Below are 21,552 nucleotides of genomic sequence, written 5' to 3'. Positions count from 1 at the left end.
TCTCTGTCCCTCCTCTCTGTCTCTGTCCCTCTCTGTCACTGTCCCTCCTCTCTGTCTCTGTCCCCCCTCTCGGTCTCTGTCCCTCCTTTCTGTCTCTGTACCTCCTCTCTGTCTCTGAACCTCCTCTCTGTCTCTGTCCCTCCTCTCTGTCTCTGTCCCTCCTCTCTGTCTCTGTCCCTCTCTGTCTCTGTCCCTCCTCTCTGTCTCTGTCCCTCCTCGCTGTCACTGTCCCTCCTCTCTGTCTCTGTCCCTCCTCTCTGTCTCTGTCCCTCCTCTCTGTTTCTGTCCCTCCTCTCTGTCTCTGTCCCTCCTCTCTGTCTCTGTCCCTCCTCTCTGTCACTGTCCCTCCTCTCTGTCACTGTCCCTCCTCTCTGTCACTGTCCCTCCTCTCTGTCACTGTCTCTCCTCTCTGTCACTGTCCCTGTCCCTCCTCTCTGTCACTGTCCCTCCACTCTGTCCCTCCTCTCTGTCACTGTCCCTCCTCTCTGTCACTGTCCCTCCTCTCTGTCTCTGTCCCTCCTCTCTGTCACTGTCCCTCCTCTCTGTCACTGTCCCTCCTCTCTGTCTCTGTCCCTCATCTCTTTCTCTGTCCCTCCTCTCTGTCACTGTCCCTCTCTGTCTCTGTCCCTCCTCTCTGTCACTGTCCCACCTCTCTGTCACTGTCCCTCCTCCCTGTCTCTGTCCCTCCTCTCTGTCACTCTCTCTCCTCTCTGTCACTGTCCCTTTCCCTCCTCTCTGTCACTGTCCCTCCTCTCTGTCACTGTCCCACCTCTCTGTCACTGTTCCTCCTCTCTGTCTCTGTCCGTCCTCTCTGTCCCTCCTCTGTGTCACTGTCTCTCCTCTCTGTCACTGTCTCTGTCCCTCCTCTCTGTTACTGTCCCTCCTCTCTGTCACTGTCCCTCTCTGTCACTGTCCCTCCTCTCTGTCTCTGTCCCTCCTCTCTGTCCCTCCTCTCTGTCACTGTCCCTCCTCTCTGTCTCTGTTCCTCCTCTCTGTCTCTGTCCCTCCTCTCTGTCACTGTCTCTCCTCTCTGTCACTGTCCCTCTCTTTCTCTGTCCCTCGTCTGTCTCTGTCCCACTTCTCTGTCACTGTCCCTCCTCTATGTCTCTGTCCCTCCTCTCTGTCCCTCCTCTCTGTCACTGTCCCTCTTATATGTCACTGTTCCTCTTCTCTGTCTCTGTCCCTCCTCTCTGTTTCTGTCCCTCCTCTCTGTCTCTGTCCCTCCTCTCTGTCTCTGTCCCTCCTCTCTGTCTCTGTCCCTCCTCTCTGTCTCTGTCCCTCCTCTCTGTCTCTGTCCCTCCTCTGTCTCTGTCCCTCCTTTCTGTCTCAGTCCCTCCTCTGTGTCTCTGTCCCTCCTTTCTGTCTCAGTCCCTCCTCTGTGTTTCTGTCCCTCCTCTCTGTCCCTTCTCTCTGTCACTGTCCCTCCTCTCTGTCACTGTCCCTCCTCCCTGTCACTGTCCCTCCTCTTTGTCTCTTTTCCTCCTCTCTGTCTCTGTCCCTCCTCTCTGTCTCTGTCCCTCCTCCCTGTAACTGTAACTCCTCTCTTTCACTGTCCCTCTCTATCTTTCCTCTCTGTTATTGTCCCTCTTCTCTGTTTCTGCTCTCTTTCCCTCTTCTCTCTCTGTCTCTCTCTGTCCTCTGTATCCCTGTCCCTCCTCTCTTTCACAGCTCCTTCTCCCCGTCCAACTTCTCTGTCACTGTCCCTCCTTTTCTACATCTGTTCCTTGTCTGTCTCTGTACCTCCTCTTTGTCACACTTACTTTGGGCCTGTGATCGAAAATGAGACTTTCCTAGGTGCAGGGAACTCTATGGGAGAGTTTTACCCTGACCGGGACTTAGCCAGACTCTCCTGGAACCGAAATCGACATAAAATTCCACACGCCCCCGCTACATTCTGTTCTGAGAACTTGGTCCCTCCTGGCAGCGAGTAAGCCCAACTCTCCTGGAACTCAAATCGGCATAAAATCCCAGCTACGACCGCTATGTTCATTTCTGAGAATTTGGTCCCAAAAAGCTGGACTTAGTCTCTGTCGGGCAGGCTTTTCAGGCTCAAAATCAAAGTCGGTTGCTCTGGTATTCGCACAGAAGCATCTTTGAAAAGCCCGCCCGCGCTCTTACTACCGGAGAGAGCGAATCTGATTGGCTCATCGATTCTTATTGTATTTTCAGTTTCATTTACAAAACTGAACAGCAGTCATAGCTAACCTGGCTAGAAAAGCCGGGTCAACGGGAAATCCAAAATAGCCAAGAGACATGCACAAGCCTGCCACCTCTCTCCCTGGTTATCTCAATGCCACCTCATGGGCAGGCTCTACCAGGTCTGGCAGAACAAGTGGCATCATAGGGGGCAGCCATTGATCTCCGGACCTGGTACTCCTCCTTTCCCCACTGACCAAATGCTGTCCCCACCTCTGGGCTTCCTCTGGCTGCTCTGAACTCCGATGTCCAGCAGACATGCCGGCGCCTATGGGTTAGTTCGGTCAGCCTGTTTGGACATCTCATAGTTCAGGGGACAGAAAATGAAAAATATTGTAGTTTTATTTCTATCTGCCTTATTCCCCACACACTTTTCCATGAACTCAGTTTGAACTCTCAGAGCCACCCCTCAACCTTATATACTGTTGGGGCAGCCACAAACCCTATACTGGTTGTGGGCCACCTTGGCATTAGCTGGGGTACCCACCTTAACCTAGGGATTACCTCAGCCACAGGAATACATGTTTTATCCCTGTTCCTCATTCTCCTGACTGGGCTGTGCTGAAGCAGGGTAGCCTAGTGTTGAGTTGCGCTTGCGTATTCAAGGGGAGACAATGAGCCTACATGTATCTGAGAATCAGGCATGATTCCCGTATACATTTATGGGGGAACCGACAACTACTGACCCCAACCTCCTAGGTGCATTCTGTCAACGGTTCCTCCGCAAAAACCCCCGTGAAACTCACCTTCTACTTGCTATATTAGCGCTCTCAATATCTCCACCTATTGATTATTGATAATTTTTCAGAAATTCACCATGGGGAACCAACACTACACCCCCGTCTCCAACAATTATGGAAAAGATGTCACGGTGGCTGTCACTCACCCCGACGGGCATAAAGAACGGATGTTAGTCCAGCAAGGGAAAGTGCGTTTCATGGCAACAGAGGCTGGAACGGTCACCATCAGCATCGATGACCCAGAAGACATTGACAATCCGGACTCTGTGGGCGATATAATCATCCCCTCCAATGTCGGCGCCACAATAAGCATGTCCGCTCCTGGGAAGCCAAGAATTGTCCGAGTCAAATTTGGGTCTTTGTGGGGCCCAGAACCACCCAATAATTAATGAAGACAGATCCCCCTTCTATACTGTATGTGCTGTTAAAATAGCTGTGTGTGGGTGATACGCTATGCACAATGGTATATTAAATGGTATGATGGCTTACTGCTTGGAATCCAGTCTCATTCACTGGTGGTCTTACTCATTAGAAGGATGTCTCAAACATTGGAATCCAGTCTCATTCATTGGTGGTCTTATTCATTGGAAGGATGTCTCATTCAGGAAGGAGTCTCATTTATTGGAAGGCAGTCTCATTCATTGGTGATCAAACTCCTAAAAGGAGCAATAGGAGGAGTTATATTTAGCGGTTATATGGGACAAAAGGAGGGCTTATAGGGAGCGGTTATATGGGGTAAAAGGAGGAGTTATAGTGATCGGTTATATGAGGCAATAAGAGTTGGTATAGGGAGCAGTTAAAGGGGGCAAAAATATGAGTTATAGGAATTTACATGTAATTTCCCAGAATCCCTTGCTGCAGTGGAAGTGCTGTGTGCTGGGTGATGATGGTGAAAGGCAGGGCTGCATGTCATTTCCCAGAATCCCTTGCTGCAGTGGAAGTGCTGTGTGCTGGGTGATGATGGTGAAAGACAGGGTTGCAGACCTGTCTAAGACGTGCAAATGAGCACACAGTAATATTTCCATTTGCTATATGCTTTGCTGTGGAGGTTTTTTGTCACTTTTTTCACCCACCATAACTTAACTAAGTGTGGTAAAGCCCATCCTCATTGCTTCATTGCATAGCCAGTTAACCAACCCCACACTGATAACACCCATTAAGGTTGAAACAGCTGGCTGTCTGTGGGTGGGTTTTCTGGTTATGCATCTTAACCCTGGCTGTGCTTAAAGCTGTGACCATGCAGCAAGCTTAAGCCTATAGGGAACCATGTTAAAAATGGTTTTGAAGCAAAAGGTGACAGTGTGTGCCCATTTGCATGTCATTTCCCAGAATCCCTTGCTGCAGTGGAAGTGCTGTGTGCTGTGTGATAATGGTGAAAGGCGGGGTTGCAGACCTGTCTAAGTCATGCAAATAAGCATACAGGAATATTTCCATTATATATATATATATATATATATATATATATATATATATATATATATATATATATATTACATAATATAATATTTTATTATACTATAATAAATTATTATATTATGTTATATATATATATATATATATATATATATATATATATATATATATATATATAATACAGCATATACACTATATAATTTATGTGTGTGCTGCATATCTTATTGCCTGCGTAAAATATTTGGTGTATTTTAGTGTTAAAAATGCCTTCAGGGAGCCTTTCACTTAAACAGTGTCCTATGGGAAAACGCGGTTCTCATTACGACGTTTCGCTATCTGACGCCCTTTTTGAGTAACGCATTGCGTCGGATAATTGAGGACTGCCTGTGTCTGATTGGCTCAGGGCTTCTTATAGTATTCTCTACTTCATTCATAAAATAGAAGCAGAGCGGACAACCAATCAGCGCGTGGGAACTTTCCCAAGCAGCCAATGAGAGCCAAACTGAGTAGAAAAGCCGGGTCAGAAATGTGAAAAAGCTAAGGGGCATACGCAAGCTGCCACATACCCCCCCAGCTATCCCAATGCCCCCCGCTGGGGCATGCGCCCCTAGGTCTGGCAGAACAAGTGGCATCCCGGGGGACGGCCATTGATCTCCGGACCTGGTACTCCTCCTTTCCCCGCTGACCAAATGCTGTCCCCACCTCTGGGCTTCCTCTGGCTGCTCTGAACTCCGATGTCCAGCAGACATGCCGGCGCCTATGGGTTTGCACGGGCTGCCTGTGTGGGCATCGGTTCCGAATGTTTAAACATATTAAAACTATATTTGAATACACTCTGGGTCTCGGGGATCCCCGTCAGCGATGTGGGACTTTAGGTGAAGGACTTGGGGGTACAGGGAACAGAAAAGGAAAAAGGTGGTGTCTTTATTTCTGCTGCCTTATTCCCCCTCACACTTTCCCTGTGACTAAGTTTGGACTCTCAGAGTCTCCTCAACCTTATTCTCCTATTACCCCATATAACCGCTCCCTATAACTCCTCCTATTAACCCATATAATCTATTTCTATAACTCCTCCGATTGTCCCATATATCCCATCCTATAACTCCTCCTATTACCCCATGTAACCGCTCCCTATAACTCCTTCTATCATCCCTTTTAACTGCTCCCTATAACTCCTCCTATTGCCCATTTTAACTGCTCCCTATACCTGCTCTTATTGGCTTATATAACCGCTCCTTACAACTCCTACTACTCCATTTAACCTCTACATATAACGCCTCCTTTTGTCCCATTTAACCGATTCCTATAACTCCTTCTATTACCCCCATATAACTGCTCCCTATAACTCCTTATTGCCCCATGTAACCGCTCCCTATAACTCCTTATTGCCCAATGTAACAGCTCCCTATAACTCCTCCTATTGCTCTTTTAACTGCTCCCAATACCTCATTTTGATCCATATTATCACTCTCTATAACTCCTGATATAACCCCATATAACCTCTTCCTATAACTCCTCCTATTGCCCCCTTTAACAAATCCCTATAACTCCTCCTATTGCCCCATATAACCCTCCCTATTATTCCTCCTATTACGATATATATATTTTTATATATATATATATATATATATATATATATATATATATATATATATATATATATAGAGAGAGAGAGAGAGAGAGAGAGAGAGAGGAGAGAGAGAGAGAGAGAGAGAGAGAGAGAGAGAGAGAGAGAGAGAGAGAGAGAGAGAGATAGAGAGAGAGATAGAGAGAGAGAGAGAGAGAGAGAGAGAGAGATCTGTACTGTATTAGCTGAGCTATATATATATATATATATATATATATATATATATATATATATTATTCTGAGGCCAGGGTCACGTTTAGTATGAATAGCTCAGATAGGTTCAACTCATTCCTTTTACAAGCACAACAAGTTCTTTGTCTTTTCTTCACTTTATTGGGAAAAGCATGGATTTACAAAGGCACTTGTGGATGATGGTGTGGTGGGAGAATGTCTCCATGGTGAGGACGCTTGATAGTGGGGAAAGGTGAAAAGGATGAGGCCTTGCCAGTAGAGTATTCACTTAGCCAATGTTGAAGGTGAAAGGAAGTGTGAGTGTATTCTGGGTAGCAAGATAGTCTGGGGACAGACCATCTGTCAACAAGGCAGAGGGGGAGAGAGCAGACTAGCCCATTCTGAGAGAAAGGCTGAGGTTGCTATAGCAACTCACTGGCCATGTCTGAGTAAACAACATGTGTATCAAAAATGTTGCTCTTTCACATGCAGCAAGCTGCTGGGACAGGGAAAATAGCAGGCAGCTGAACTAGGGAGAAATTAATCCCATGAGTTGCAAAAGGAGACAGAGAAATATGGAATCCTGTTCCATGACATATATATATATATATATATACATATACATAGACATATACATATATATATATATATATATATATATATATATACATATATATATATATATATATATATATATATATATATATATATATATATATATATATATATATATATATATATATATATATATATATATATTGTGACAAACGCCCCTCTTTTGTAGTGCTGACGTCTGTCTGGGTTCTTCCCGACACAGTCTTCTAGGGTTAATTATACAACAAACAGGATCATGCAAAGTATTATGCTGCTTAACTCAGGCTTCTGCCTGCTTTATTTTCCTTCCAATTAAGGTACTGCAGCTTTAACATGTGTAGGTTAGAGGTACTCAGATACTTTCATTCAGCAGTTCACACATTTCAGTGTTACAATATTTCCCACACCGTTATTTCAAGAAATAAAACCAAAATCATATACTGTAAGCAAATCCTATCCCTTTCAGGGATCTAACTACACATCAGAATCAGTCTCTCTAACAGCTGCTGGCCAACTAAACTGGTTCCCCAGCTTAAAACAATGCTCTCTCATTTAGGGACACAAGATACAGCACAGTCTTTTAGCAACAGCAGTAATCATTTGTTTTGTCTTATCTGTTCGTGGTGTCCAGGCAAATCCTCTGGTACTGTCATACGTGGAGAGGCCGTCAACCTCGATACTGGATGCAGGAGAGTAGCGACACCCCCAGCCCCCAGGCTCTAAGGAGAGAGAGTGAAATGCAAAACCTCTCTGCTCTAAGTACCTGTGCATGTGATTAGAAGAGCAGGTGAGGGAGAACTAGAGCCATTGTAATCTGTGGTCTGGATTTTCCATCCAGCTGCCTGAGTTAATGGGAAGCTGTGGAACGGATCATTAACTATTCCTGCACTTTCTGCTCTAAAACGGGGCAGAAAGCTGCCTAACATCTTTGGACTATGTCACATATCCCCCTCCCCAGCTCACACCTACTGGGGTGAGCGGCCATGGACCTCACTGGGGTGAGCGTCCTACCTGAAATACTTGAGCTAACTCCTCAGTACAATATTAAACATTCACATGACACGAATATGAACTTTTTCCACGGCAATTATGGACAATAGGTTTCGTCATAAGAGACTATACTTGGCAAACATATATTTTTTTTTTTTTTTTTTTCTCTATTAGGGAACTATTTTGAAAAATAAATGTCTAGCACACATTCTTACAACCCAGGATCTGCTAAATATATTCACAAAACCAGACAATTTCTATTACCTCCCTGGGTTTTTCTACTCTAGAATATGAACCTCATTATAAATTTACCAACCGAAAAGGGCATTTTTTTTTTTTTTTTTTTTTCATATTGTAAGCAACCAATATTTTTTTTCCTTATACTACAGCCTTGTAATCTTAAGGGCCATATAGCTGCTTTATTTTCCTTCCAATTAAGGTACTGCAGCTTTAACATGTGTAGGTTAGAGGTACTCAGATACTTTCATTCAGCAGTTCACACATTTCAGTGTTACAATATTTCCCACACTGTTATTTCAAGAAATAAAACCAAAATCATATAAGCAAATCCTATCCCTTTCAGGGATCTAACTACACATCAGAATCAGTCTCTCTAACAGCTGCTGGCCAACTAAACTGGTTCCCCAGCTTAAAACAATGCTCTCTCATTTAGGGACACAAGATACAGCACAGTCTTTTAGCAACAGCAGTAATCATTTGTTTTGTCTTATCTGTTCGTGGTGTCCAGGCAAATCCTCTGGTACTGTCATACGTGGAGAGGCCGTCAACCTCGATACTGGATGCAGGAGAGTAGCGACACCCCCAGCCCCCAGGCTCTAAGGAGAGAGAGTGAAATGCAAAACCTCTCTGCTCTAAGTACCTGTGCATGTGATTAGAAGAGCAGGTGAGGGAGAACTAGAGCCATTGTAATCTGTGGTCTGGATTTTCCATCCAGCTGACTGAGTTAATGGGAAGCTGTGGAACGGATCATTAACTATTCCTGCACTTTCTGCTCTAAAACGGGGCAGAAAGCTGCCTAACATCTTTGTACTATGTCACAATATATATATATATACAGTATATATATATATATATATATATATATATATATATTATATATCATCTATCTCCTCCTTCTACTGGCTTTATAAGCGCTCTTAATATCTCCTCCTATTGATTATTTATCATTTTTCAGAAATTCACAATGGGGAACAAACACTACACCCACATCTCCAACAATTCTGGAAAAGATGTCTCGGTGACCATCACTCACCCGACGGGTTTAAAGATCGGATGTTAATCCAGCATGGGCAACGCCGCTACACAGCAACAGAGGATGGAACGGTCACCATCAGCATCGATGACCCAGAAAACCTTGACAATCCGAAACCTCTAGACTTTATAAGCATCCCCTCCAATGTCAACATCAGGATAACAATGTCCGCTCCTGGGAAGCCAAGAATTGTGAGAGTCCCATTTGGGTTGATCCGGGATAAATACATGTAGGATGATTAATGATGAGAGATCCCCCCATCTAAATGTGCTGTTAAAATAGCTGTGTGTGGGTGATACGCTGTGCACAATGATATATTAAATGGTATGATGGCTTACTGCTTGGAATCCAGTCTCATTCATTGGTGGTCTTACCCATTAGAAGGATGTCTCATTCAGGTGTCCACCCGCTGTCCAGGCTCCCCAAATGGTGGCCGGATAGCCCTGTGTGAGCGCAGGATGCAGTACTGAAGCAAAACTGAAGTACCCCTCCTGTTCTAACACCTTGGCATCCCTCAGGCTTTCAAGTCCAGACTCCGCACAGACCCATAGGCACCAAGCTTGGTCGCCACCGGGTCCCTCGGAATCCATGACTTGGAAATCTCACAGTTCATTCACAAGTTACCAGTATATATACCTATTAAATAAAACCCTTTAATAAAATATACTGTGTCCTGCTGTATCTTGTGTGATAAAATGTGTAAGTCCCTGTTCTGGTGTCAGGGATGGTGTGAGGGGATATACTGCTTACACTCACTAGCCCCATTCTTGGCACACTTTAGAAAATAACTTTTAAAACTTTTTACACACAAGAAATCACTTTCAGCTTTATCCCATAGCTGGAGCACCCCCTGAACCCCTATACCAGGCTCAGGGCATCTGGGCATGTATCTGGGCACCTCTCCTTATACTAGGGACCCCCAGTTATAGACACCATGTTAATTAAAATCTTAGAAAATTCTTCTAAGTCCCTCAGATCTCCTGAAATGACGCACAGTTCCTTTTCAGAGTGTCACGCTTGTGCTCTCCTCACAAGTGCAGGGAGAAAGGGGAAGGACCCGTTAGCGAGGTGGGGAGGCCGCAGGGGATACGAAGGGAGTAAGTTGCCGCGCAGCTGGGGATCGGCGCACGTAGTCACGTGACCGCGCCGCGCGCATGAGAATGCGCGACACGTCTGGAGGTGCGGTGCCTACTCAGAGACACGAGTGATCCAGCTGCATGTGCGCGCATGCTCTGACAGCAGAGCTGGAGTGCGCGCGTTCTCAGGCACAAACGCTGGGGTTGCGGGAAGCCAACGCTTCAGCACGGGAGTCTGGAAACAGAAACCAGGAACATGGAACATGGGCATGGAGTCCAGAGCACAAGGTAACATCCAGAGAAGGACTGCTTCTTGGAGAATGTCCAGACTTCTTAAAGGCATAGTACCAGAAACAGCAAGGTGCAGCGAAACTAAACATAACATAAGGGTTCTTAGTCTAATCCATTGGCCAAGGAATTATAAGCCTGCTACCACGTCAAGGTGAACCCTACTAAGCAGGTACCTACACTACCCGATGATAAACTAACCTCAGTAGTATAAGAGTGACTGTCCCAGTCTTCCGGAATCCACAGGAGATAAGTAAAGGTCCCCAGGAGGTCCTGGTAGGAACAGTATGCGATGAGTACCAGCAGGCACCAGGGCTGGTAGCAAAAGACTAATAGCTGAGAGAAAGTCAAAGAGAGGCTTACTTCCTGTCAGGAGGAAGAGGGCAGGGTTTGCCAGAAAGCAAGATGGCGTTGCTTGCTTCAGAATCCTTAAAGACACAGGATCTTGACTCGCAGCTAAAGGGCGGCGATCAGAAGTAAACAGGTAAGGAAGGGACACGCCGCAGGGGGCGTGTTCCGCGCATCGTTACAGTACCCCCCTCTTAAGGATCGAACTCCGAGCGATCCAAGAGACTAAGGGGCAGCGATGCACAGGAAGGTAGGCTCGCAGCTAGAGGGCAGCGCCCGCCACACAGAGAATCAACAGGGAATCTTGACTCGCAGCTAGAGGGCGGCGCACACGCCATACAGGGAGACATCAGGGAAACTAGGTAAGAGGGCAGCGCCCACCACACAGAGAATCAACAGGGAAACTAGGCATGGGCCGGTCTCCGTGGTACGAGTAGGGAACCACGGTGCGTGATAGCTCTATAAGGAGAGCGGGAACTGAGATGCGGCAGGTAAGGAGGGAGCACGCCGCAGGGTGCGTGTTCCCCGATTCCTTACACAGAGCTCCTAGCCCTTCCTTCTGTATAAGAAGTTTACAAAAAGTTGCTACAAATAACACTTAGGTTCATTTTCGGAGTTGCTTCAATTGTACCGAAGCTGGACTTAGAAATAATTTTACTCTTGCAAACCTTATACATGGTTGGAGATACCCCGAACCCCTATACCGGGTCCGGGGGTTTGGGGCATATACTGTGGGGGACTCCCCCAGAACCAGGGACCCCTGATGAAAGCACGTCACATGCTGAAACGCGTAGGAGGAGGAGTCTAGAGGGGTTGCAGCTCTTGTGCATCCCTGTCTCATTGCCCCAGTACTGGTGGTCTAACGTGGAGTCCCTTGGAGAGTGTACTGCGGAGGCTGTGGAACTTTGAAGCTGTGTGAGGTGTGTGAAATTCGGCTCTCAGCCCCTGTGTGCTGCGGCAGCTCCAGGCACAGCCGGGAAGGGTTGGTGCGTCACGTCCGGCCGTGACGTCATACCCGGAAACCCGGCGCCCTGTGAGTAGTTCCATCCCTGGTGTGCAAGCCCAGGAGAGCTGTGCAGCGGAGTTTCTGCAGCGAGGCTGTGAAGGAGGAAACAAAAGGAGCCACCAGCGCAAAGAGTTTGAAGTCTGGGTGAGCTTTTTCCATATTTGATGCCTACGGCACCTTCCCATTTCTACACACTTCATTACCTGCACAGTTGGTAGCGCTTTCCATCCCAGCTACCACTCTGGATTTATACCTCTCAAAGGTCACTCTTGCCCGAGTCTGTCACATCAGACAGGGGCATTAACTTGCACTTACATCACCTGGACAATCTCCAACTGGCAGAGACTTGTGTTACTCATTTTATATATTTTTATATATTTTTGTGTATTCATTCATGCTATTTTATGCTATTGTTTTATATGTGGTTTATACATAAAATTGGCTGCTGAGCCTGATGCCAACTAATATAGCGCTTCCCTGGTTGTTATATTTATTGACCCCTGACTATACCCGGGATACACAACTCCCTATGCCCCCTTTTACCTTTCTGGTCTGTGCTGAAGCGGGGACTCCTGGCGGTAAGCTGAAATAACGTTTTCATGGTAGAACTTTGATCGGAGCATTGTGCTTCAAGGTATCCGAGAATCTGAGCTGATTCCTGGCTAACTTTTTGGAGTATCCAGTAACTCTGGAATCCCGCTACATACCGTAGTGCCGACGGTTATTCTAACACAAACCAGTGGCAATCGCCAAAAAGACCCAGGTACGTGCTGGATTGTGTTTAAGGCAAGTTTAAGGCATTTCTGCATTGACTAATGGCCCATCAGATTAACAGCGGGGGTCCCTGGCAGTCAAACTGAATGGGACTGCCAGGGAACCTGCTGTGTTAATCCGATGGGTCATTGGTCAATGCAGAAATGCCTTAAACTTGCCTTAAACTAGCCAGGATACACCCAGCATGTACCCAGCATGTAACCGGGCTAGTTTAAGGCAAGCCTTAGGCCTGGGACAAAGTGAGTTTTAAGCTTGCTGAGGCGGGCTGAGCCACGCTGAGCAGATGCACAAAGCCCCTACATCTGTCATCAGCGCGGCTATAGTTTCTCCCTCCGCATGCGTGCTGATGCGTGCGGAGGCTGAGAAACTTTGCAGAGACAGGCAGGTTTGAAATTTGCCTCTCGGGGAAGCGGAGGAGCAGTCACGTCATCCAATGGGAGCAAGGGACTAGTCCCGCCTCCCGCTCCGCCTCCTGGCACGCCTCAGCTCCGCCCCGGCTCTGCCCCGCCCCCAGAGCGCGCTCACTGCCTCACCTGCAAAGACAGGAAAAAGTCCCATTTTCAGCAGGCGAGGCAGAGCAGGAGCGCGGCTCAGTGAGCTTAACATACTATGTCCCAAGCCTTAGAATACTCGTTGTCTCATCTGTAGCTACAATCTGAAAAGATTTTCTCTGCAAAACTCACTCTGATCCTCATAGCCCAGCAATATCTGCTCGCTGGCACCCCCCCCCCCCCTGCGATCTCTGCTCACTGGCCCACAGTGCAGGTTCCTTGCCGTATTCGAAGGAGCGTAGCAAAACCAAGGACCGGGAGCGTCAAAAACTCTTATGAATGCTTGGAGAAATTCAGCGGCGTTGTCAATCAGTGGGGATTGCTTTTCCCAGAGAGGAGAGGCCTAGGCCAAAGCCTACTCTGACAGTAGAGAAATGACGTATGCTACCCCGGATCGATGGGTGCAGAACATGGGGTGCTGGAGTTCAAACTGGATCGAATGTTGATTCAAAACTCCTCTACACGTCATAGGGTCCCCTCCATAACGTAGAGGCATCGGGATCCGTGGTTCCCTGGGCATAGAACATGAGAGAGGTGGTGCTGGAAACGCTACCAGCAATGGCGGTGCAGGGGTCGAACCCACCTGGAATGTATCCAGCCGGGTGTTAATGTCCTGAAGCCGGCTAGAAATGAGTGACAGCTCTTGGTTTTGCTGGGTGAGGCGTGTCTCATGATCTCCAAGTAGTTCTCCTTGGAGAGATACGGTTGGCGCTACCTCAGCCGTGTCCATGTTTTCCCGCAGGGCTGAGGTAGGGATGCAAATAAACCGACCACAGCCCAGGGACAGAGTCCTGTAAGAATATCCGTAGTCGGTATGGAAGCAGGGGTCAGGGCTGGCGGCAATGGTGTGGAGCCCAGGGTACAGGCAAAAGGTCAGGGCAAGCAGATAGCAGCGAGATCGGGGTCACGGTCCGGGGTCAGCAACAGGGAATCCCAACAGATAACAGGAAAAGGCCACAGCAAAGACAGAGAGGAGCTTCAAAAACACAGAACTTTGCTTGGCGACTGCCACCAGGAAGTGGAGCCTTATATAGCAGGCGACCAGTAACCAAAATTGCCAAATTGAGCAGAAGGGCAGGCAGCCTGGAAAACACAAACTGGCAGCAAAACCTGACACACATTGATCAGAATCCTTACACACACACATACGCAGATACACTGATACACACATACACTGACAGACAGAATCTGACACACACGTGCATACACAGTGTTGAAATTGACTGGGGGGGGGTGTCTCTGGAAAACAATTATTAGCAGTAGACTGAATCCATTTTGTCTGTCCTGTATTGTTTCAGTATCAATTTCTCTGTGAAAGAATGTGTTTGTTTGTAAGGATGAGTTTCGCTGACAGTATATTTTCAAGGCCGTGCCTATGTCGCAATGCCCAGAAGTATAGTGATAAGATGTATTCTGTTGTTGTACAGAATTATTGTGATAAGATGTACCCTGACGTACCTTGTTGTTGTACTTAGCTGTTTTAATAGCAGTTTTTACTCATTTTAGTGACCTTAAAATTATAGACTTAGTATAGGGAGAAGCCCGCGTGATAACCAAATATATGTTTCACGTCATTATAATCTGCGTAGTAAACAATGTTAGACTATGAAAATGAGATGACAAATTAAAGCCTGTTTGGGACCTCCCCTTGCAGAGTCTCTTGGTGACTGTCCTGTGTGATCATTCAGTATGTGATACGCAATAAATTACTCAATATAACTGTGACGGTAGGGGGTAGACGGCCTTCATAATAAAGGTGAAGCCAAGCTGGCTGCCCCTAAAATACGTGTGTCAAGAGCTGAGAGTGTTAGCACTTGGGTCTAGCAATGCAACCTGATATGTTTCCCTTTAACGCTGTTCCCATTATACTGTCCCCTGCAGGATTATAAGGTAGGGATGACATGTATGGTCAGGGTACCCTATAGGAAATAGCTGCAGGACTGGGACTTTGGAAGCAGAAGGTTAAAGGTGGATATCGGGGGGGCAACTAGAGTTAAAATCTATATAAAGTGTTGCTGGCCGGAGATACAGGTAGTACTGATATTTTACTCGCAAATAGTGTATGATTGGCGGGTACGTGTCTGTAGATTAAGACGCGGTGGGTTATGGAAGTCACATGTAAATTATAGGGAAAACCTGACCTGTTTACCAGTTCCCTTTTCCCCAGAAACATTAAACTTCGGGAGTGGGCGTTTTCGTTGTCATATGTGGGTCAAAATGTATTTATCTTGGTTGCCGGAGCTCGGGGACAAAGTTACCGGTAGTCCCTTAATTCTCCCAGAAGTGCAGGCAGGATTTGTGTGCATGTGAGGGGAATTACACCGGGGCTACACAGTGTCCCCCAGAATCCTAGATTTCGAGCAGTAGTATTCCATTCCCATTTCCCAAACAGGTATAAGGTTCCCCAAAAGTTATGAGTTTATTAAAACAGTGTTTTAATGTGTTATACTGTATGTGTCAATGTGTATATAGTCAGCCCGGGCATCTACATAGCTGGCGGAATGTCTGTATATTTCTCAAACATCCAGGGGGAGCATGTAGGGGAATACGAGAACAAAATACACAGATATAAGTGCAGGCGTTTTAAATCAATTAAATTGATAGACTGCGTCTTGGCTCAGATAGTTGTTCTACTCACAGGATATTAGAGTTTATAAAGGCAGCTGGCAAATTGGGTTGCCACCCATATAGATGACTGTAAACAGGACCCCCTTTCGAATTCTCCGTCAGCAATGATAGCATATAAAATGAGAGAGAAAGCTACATACTGTAGTGCGATCAAATTGGAAAACTTTATGTATTAAAAAAAGGGGGTAAAAAATGCGCACTTACAATGTATCAATTTAAAATAAGCATTTATCACACAAGGTGAATTGGAGGTGTCCCGAACTGCTCACCGCCTCCCTTAGGTATTTGGCTGGCTTCCACGGCTCTATGTCCCGAATCGGAGCTTCCCTCTGTGCGCCCGTCTGGATGTGTGACGTCACGGCTGCAGGGTAGGTTTGCTACGGGTCGCCTCCAAGCCCAAAATTGGTCCACTCAACGCGTTTCGCCCAGCTACCAGGAACTGTTGTCGGCTTCGTCAGGAGTATGTGTAATTGTGTACTGATGGCTCTTATATACCCATTGATCTTGCTAAATTAGCTTATCTTTCAATTAAACAATTTAATCAGCATATATTGCACTGGGAGTAGAAGTGGATATAGACATCATGTCTTTAACATGGATAAAAAGTCATAAAATGCTACAATGATCTATAGAATCAATACGTGGGGGGACATATATCTAACATACATATATTCTATTCCTATGAATTTTCAATTTATAATACAAATGCATAACAAAGCAACCCTTAGTGGGTAATATGAAATGTCATTAAACAATTATTTTTGAACTCAAGTGTTTGTCTGTTTATTCAACCAATCTTAGTTTGTGAGTTTAATCTCAATAGTGTTTTCTTGGTCTATTTATCTGTGGAGGAAAGGGGTTTGAGAGATAGAACTAAGCTTCTTAAAGGAAACTCACTTGTGATATGAAAATCACTATGTGTTTATATTTTACATAATTGTTTTAATAGCAGATGGTCAAATTTTATTAGTCACAAGACATTGATATTCATTAATTTAAGCAATAAATGGACAATTTCGATGTGTGTCTCATAGTTAATGAAGGACATAATTCTTACAGCACATACTAGGGAATACTAGTATTATTTCCCTTACAGATTTACTATAACAGGATGGAGGAAACAATCTGGAAAGAGACTTATGAGGTTCATCAAAACTAATTACGTTAATTTGTGGCGTATAGATATAGTGGTAAGTCTATCGAATATATATGTATAGATTCTAAGGACACTATTAGAGATTGGAGTATTATTTATAATTAACACGTTGCATATTGGGTGTGAAAGGCATTTTATGTGTTAAATGGTATATGAACACTCACATAGGGCAGTTATCTGTGTATCTTCTAGAGATGGTAAGGCGTAGTTTTAATTATAGCTAGAGTTTCCAGTCTACACTTTTCTTTAACAATATAGTGCTATAATGACATTTCATTTACAGTGAATGAGAGAATGTATTTATAATACATGGACAAATGGTTGATATAATTAGCAATAGACATAACGATGTTTTAGACATAACGATGTTTTAAACATAAGAGACAAGTTGCCATTTCTGGATGTTATTCTGAAAAGAGAAGCAGGGGAAAGAACGAGGGAACAGAAGCAGACTGAAGATGCAATTACTTACAAATACATTTTTAGAATTCATTTCAAAAATGGTGTGAGATCTATCTCAGCATTCAAACCTCTTGGGGCTAGTGTCTTAAGGCGGTGAATCCAAAAAGTTTCCCGTTTCAGTAACTCTAACCCCCTATCCCCTCCCCTCCAATGGGGTAGCACATGTTCAATGGCTTTGAATTTAAGACATGTCGGTTCACCACCATGAAATTCTGTAAAACGGTTTGGTATACTGTGGTTAGTTAGTTTCCTCTTAATGCCACTTAGGTGCTCAATAATTCTTGTTCTTATTGGTCTGATTGTTTTTCCTATATATTGTAACTTACAGGAACATTCCAGCATGTAAACTACATGGTCTGTCCTGCAAGTCATAAAGGTTTCAATATCAAAAACCTCACCCGTGACATTAGAGGTAAACTTGGTTTGATCTAGCGACCTGAACCGACATGCCTTACAGTTGGTACAGCCAAAAAAAACTTTCCTGTTAAGCCACCCATTGTCTTTTGATTTATTATCCCTAAGCGCACTGGGGGCTAATTTGTTTTTAAGGTTACTTGCTTTTTTAAAGATCACATTCGGTCTTTCTGGAATGTTGGGGCCGAGGACTGGATCGTTTTTAAGGATGTCCCAGTGTTTTGAGATTATGCTTCTAACCTTCCCAGCATCTCTGCTGTATCCCGTCAGAAAAGCAAAATCAAATTTGTTATTTCTAATTGCATCCTTTTGTTTGGGCACCAATAGATCACCTCTCTGAAGTCCCTCTGCCTTCCTCCTAGCTGATTCAATTGTCTCCTCTTTATAATTTTTTTCCAGAAATCTATCTTTGATTTTTTCAGATTGTGTATTGAATTGTTCTATATCCGAACAATTTCTTCTAATTCTTGTAAACTGGCTTGATGGTACATTATCCATCCATCTTGGTAAATGGCAGCTGTCGCTTCTAATGAAGTTGTTTTTGTCTATCTCCTTGAAATACGTCTTTGTCTTTATTAATTCATCTTCAATATAGATATTCAAATCTAAAAAAGTTAATTTGTTCATGACTCCATTCACTCGTGAATTTTAGATTATGTGTATTAACATTCATGTTTTCTATAAATTTAACTAATGTGTCTTCACCTCCCCTCCAAATAAAAAATATATCATCTATGTAGCGGCGATAAAGGACAAGATTCGCACCAAGCTCTCCCTCAAACCAGATGTTATCTTTCTCCCAACCTGAAACGAATAGATTGGCATAGCTTGGCGCGAATCTCGACCCCATCGCCGTCTCACATTTCTGCAGATAAAAAGTTTGTGCATACCAAAAATAATTGTGCTCTAATATAAATTTAATGCTTTCAATAATAAAATTAATCTGTGTTTCTGGTAAACTTTCATCTTCTTGTAAAACTTGCCTGACTGCTTCACATCCCTGTGAGTGTTCAATGATCGTGTAAAGTGAAGCAACGTCACAAGTTGCTAATATAAAATGGTTTTCCCATTTCACACCACTCAAAAGATTGAGTATGTCAACAGTGTCCTTCAAATAGGCCTTTTGTTTAACCACATTAAAAATTGCTGTAAAAAAAGTATCTATGTATAAAGAGAGATTGGCAGTTAGTGAGTCAATCCCCGAGACTATAGTGTGTGTACAGTCAGCCCGGGCATCTACATAGCTTGCGGAATGTCTGTATAGACATCGGAGTTCAAAGGAGAAAGGATGTCCAGGAGTGAAAAAAACTGTTTGGTGAGCGGGGAAGGGCGAAGGGCCAGGTCCGGAGAACAAAGGGCATCCAGTTGGGGCACCTTTTGGAATGCCAGACCTGGTGGTGCCTGCCCAGTGGCTGGCAATGGGTTTGCTTGGGGAAGATGCTGCTGGTAGGCGCGTTTCCCATTGGCCGATTCATATTTCCCACCCACCCGGCTTTTCGAGACGGTTTGGCACGCCACCTTCTCTGACATCAGCAGCGAGACGCTATTCTGATTGGCTGGCTGAGTCAGGATCTGTCCTCTAATTGGTCGCTATTCTCCATTCCATGTTAAACATAGAACAGCAATTTCAACGTAAGGAGACTGCCCGATCAGTGAAGCAGACCATCTAGTGTCTTGAGTCGGTGATGAAAGGCCGAGCTTTTGCGAATAGAAGAGCACCCGGCTTCATGTTTGGAGCAAGGAAAGCCTGCCCAGCAGAAGACCAAGTTCTCAGAATAGAACGCAGCAGTCGCGGTTGGGTATTCTAATAGAAAAGAGTACCAGGAAGCTCGGGACGAGGTCCCGGTCTGGGAAAGCCATCCGAAGCAGGCGCACTGCACCTATTTCAGGCTAGTTTTCACCCCCAGACCCCAAGTAAGTGTTTATTCTATCTGTATTTTGTTTATCATTGTGTACACGGGTGTAACCGAATAAACTACATGTTATGCCACTACCTTGTTTTGCCGAGTGAATTGATCCCAGAAAGTAAAAGGGGCTAAAAGTGCTCGTCTCCCATGACAATCACACACCTGTGTTTGCTCCTACCTGTATGAACGAGCAGATACTACAACAGACACACACACACACTGACAGAAACAGACATAGACAGAAATAGACACACACACAGACACACACACATACAATATACACACACACACACAGATTGACCGACAGACACACACACACACACACACACACACACACACACACACACACACACACACACACACACACACACACACACACACACACACACACACACACACACACACACACACACACACACACACACACACACACACACACACACACACATACACACACACATACACACACATACATACAGTATATATGTTAATTGATAGTAAATATATAGTAAATAGATAGTAGTGGTACTCCTGGGTGTGAACATGGAGAAATATAATGCAGCACATGTCCCTCCTCCCTGTCTCTGTCCCTTCTCTCTGTCTCTGTGCCTCCCCTCTGTCTCTGTCCCTTCACTCTGTCTCTATACCTCTCTGTCACTGTCCCTCCTCTCTGTCTCTGATCCCTGTCACTGTTCCTCCTCTCTGTCACTGTTCCTCCTCTCTGTCACTGTCCCTCCTCTATGTCACTGTCCCTCCTCTCTGTCCCTCCATCTCTCCCTTAAATACTCCTGTGTTCCTACAGACACAACAAACCTCTCTCCTTTCATGCTACATCAGAGAACCTGCTGATCCCAATAACTAAAGGTAATATATATTACTGTCTGGGTATATATAATAAGAGGGGATAGAGCATATGGTGAGGGGACAGTTCCCAATGTATGTTTATTTTATGTTTGTTAAAAAAAGATATACAGATAGATACACACACACACATACACTAACATACACAGACACACACAAACAGTACACAGACACACACACTGAAATGCAGAAACAGACACAGAAACATACATTCACAGGCAAACACACTGAGACAGAAAGAGACACAAACACACACATACGGGGACACACATACTGACAGACAGACAGACGCACACACAGACACACATACAGACACACACACACACACACATACACACACACACACACACACACACACACACACACACACACACAAACACACACACACACACACACACACACACACACACAGTATATATGTTAATTGATAGTAAATATATAGTAAATAGATAATAGTGGTCCCTTCACTCTGTCTCTATACCTCTCTATACCTCTCTGTCTCTGATCCCTGTCACTGTTCCTCCTCACATTGTATTGTGGTGTGTTTACAATAAACCATTTTTATACAACATCGTATTACATTTTCTTCCATCTTTCTTTTCAACATTATTATCCAACCTTTCCAACAAATACTCAACCTATTGTTCCACAATTTATAAATAATACTACCTATTACAGATTTACATCCCGGGCAACGCCGGGTATATCAGCTAGTATATATATATATATATATTTATATATGTTTGGATACCAGTACTCTGGTGTAGGCTTGATAGAAATATTGTGGATATGTATTCTCTGTTTATTTCTGTGCTGTCTTTTTGATCCCGTCCCCCTCTTTTGTATCTTTTCCCCATCCACTGCTGTAGTTCCCCCTCCCCCCTTCTCTCCCCCCTCCTTTTCCCACATCCCCATTCCCTACCCTCACTCAACCCGCCGTCACTTTCCACTCTCATCCATCCCCCTCACTTCCTCACCCCTATCCCCACACTCCCCTTTCCCCCCCCCTCCCCCCTTCCCCTTCCCCCTTCCCCTTCCCCCATACATTGTTAGATTATCACATTATTGTTAGTTCAT

General features: G+C 44.9%; 1 long non-coding RNA gene across 2 annotated transcripts; it reads left to right on the top strand.

Annotated features, from left to right (window-relative positions):
* Positions 1-7,207: 7,207 nt before the first annotated feature.
* Positions 7,208-9,343, top strand: LOC142483361 (uncharacterized). 2 transcript variants are annotated; one of them, XR_012797328.1, is made up of 3 exons: positions 7,208-7,528; positions 8,480-8,635; positions 8,927-9,343. It is a non-coding gene; the product is annotated as an uncharacterized LOC142483361 (long non-coding RNA). The 2 variants fall into 2 exon arrangements; XR_012797329.1 differs by lacking the exon at positions 7,208-7,528 and having other exon boundaries at positions 8,158-8,635.
* Positions 9,344-21,552: the final 12,209 nt, after the last annotated feature.

Source organism: Ascaphus truei, unplaced genomic scaffold (genome assembly GCF_040206685.1).
Source record: "Ascaphus truei isolate aAscTru1 unplaced genomic scaffold, aAscTru1.hap1 HAP1_SCAFFOLD_3231, whole genome shotgun sequence".
In the NCBI taxonomy this organism is placed as follows: Eukaryota; Metazoa; Chordata; class Amphibia; order Anura; family Ascaphidae; genus Ascaphus; species Ascaphus truei.
Note: the sequence above shows the minus strand (reverse complement) of the source record. Positions and strands in the feature narration are given on the sequence as shown.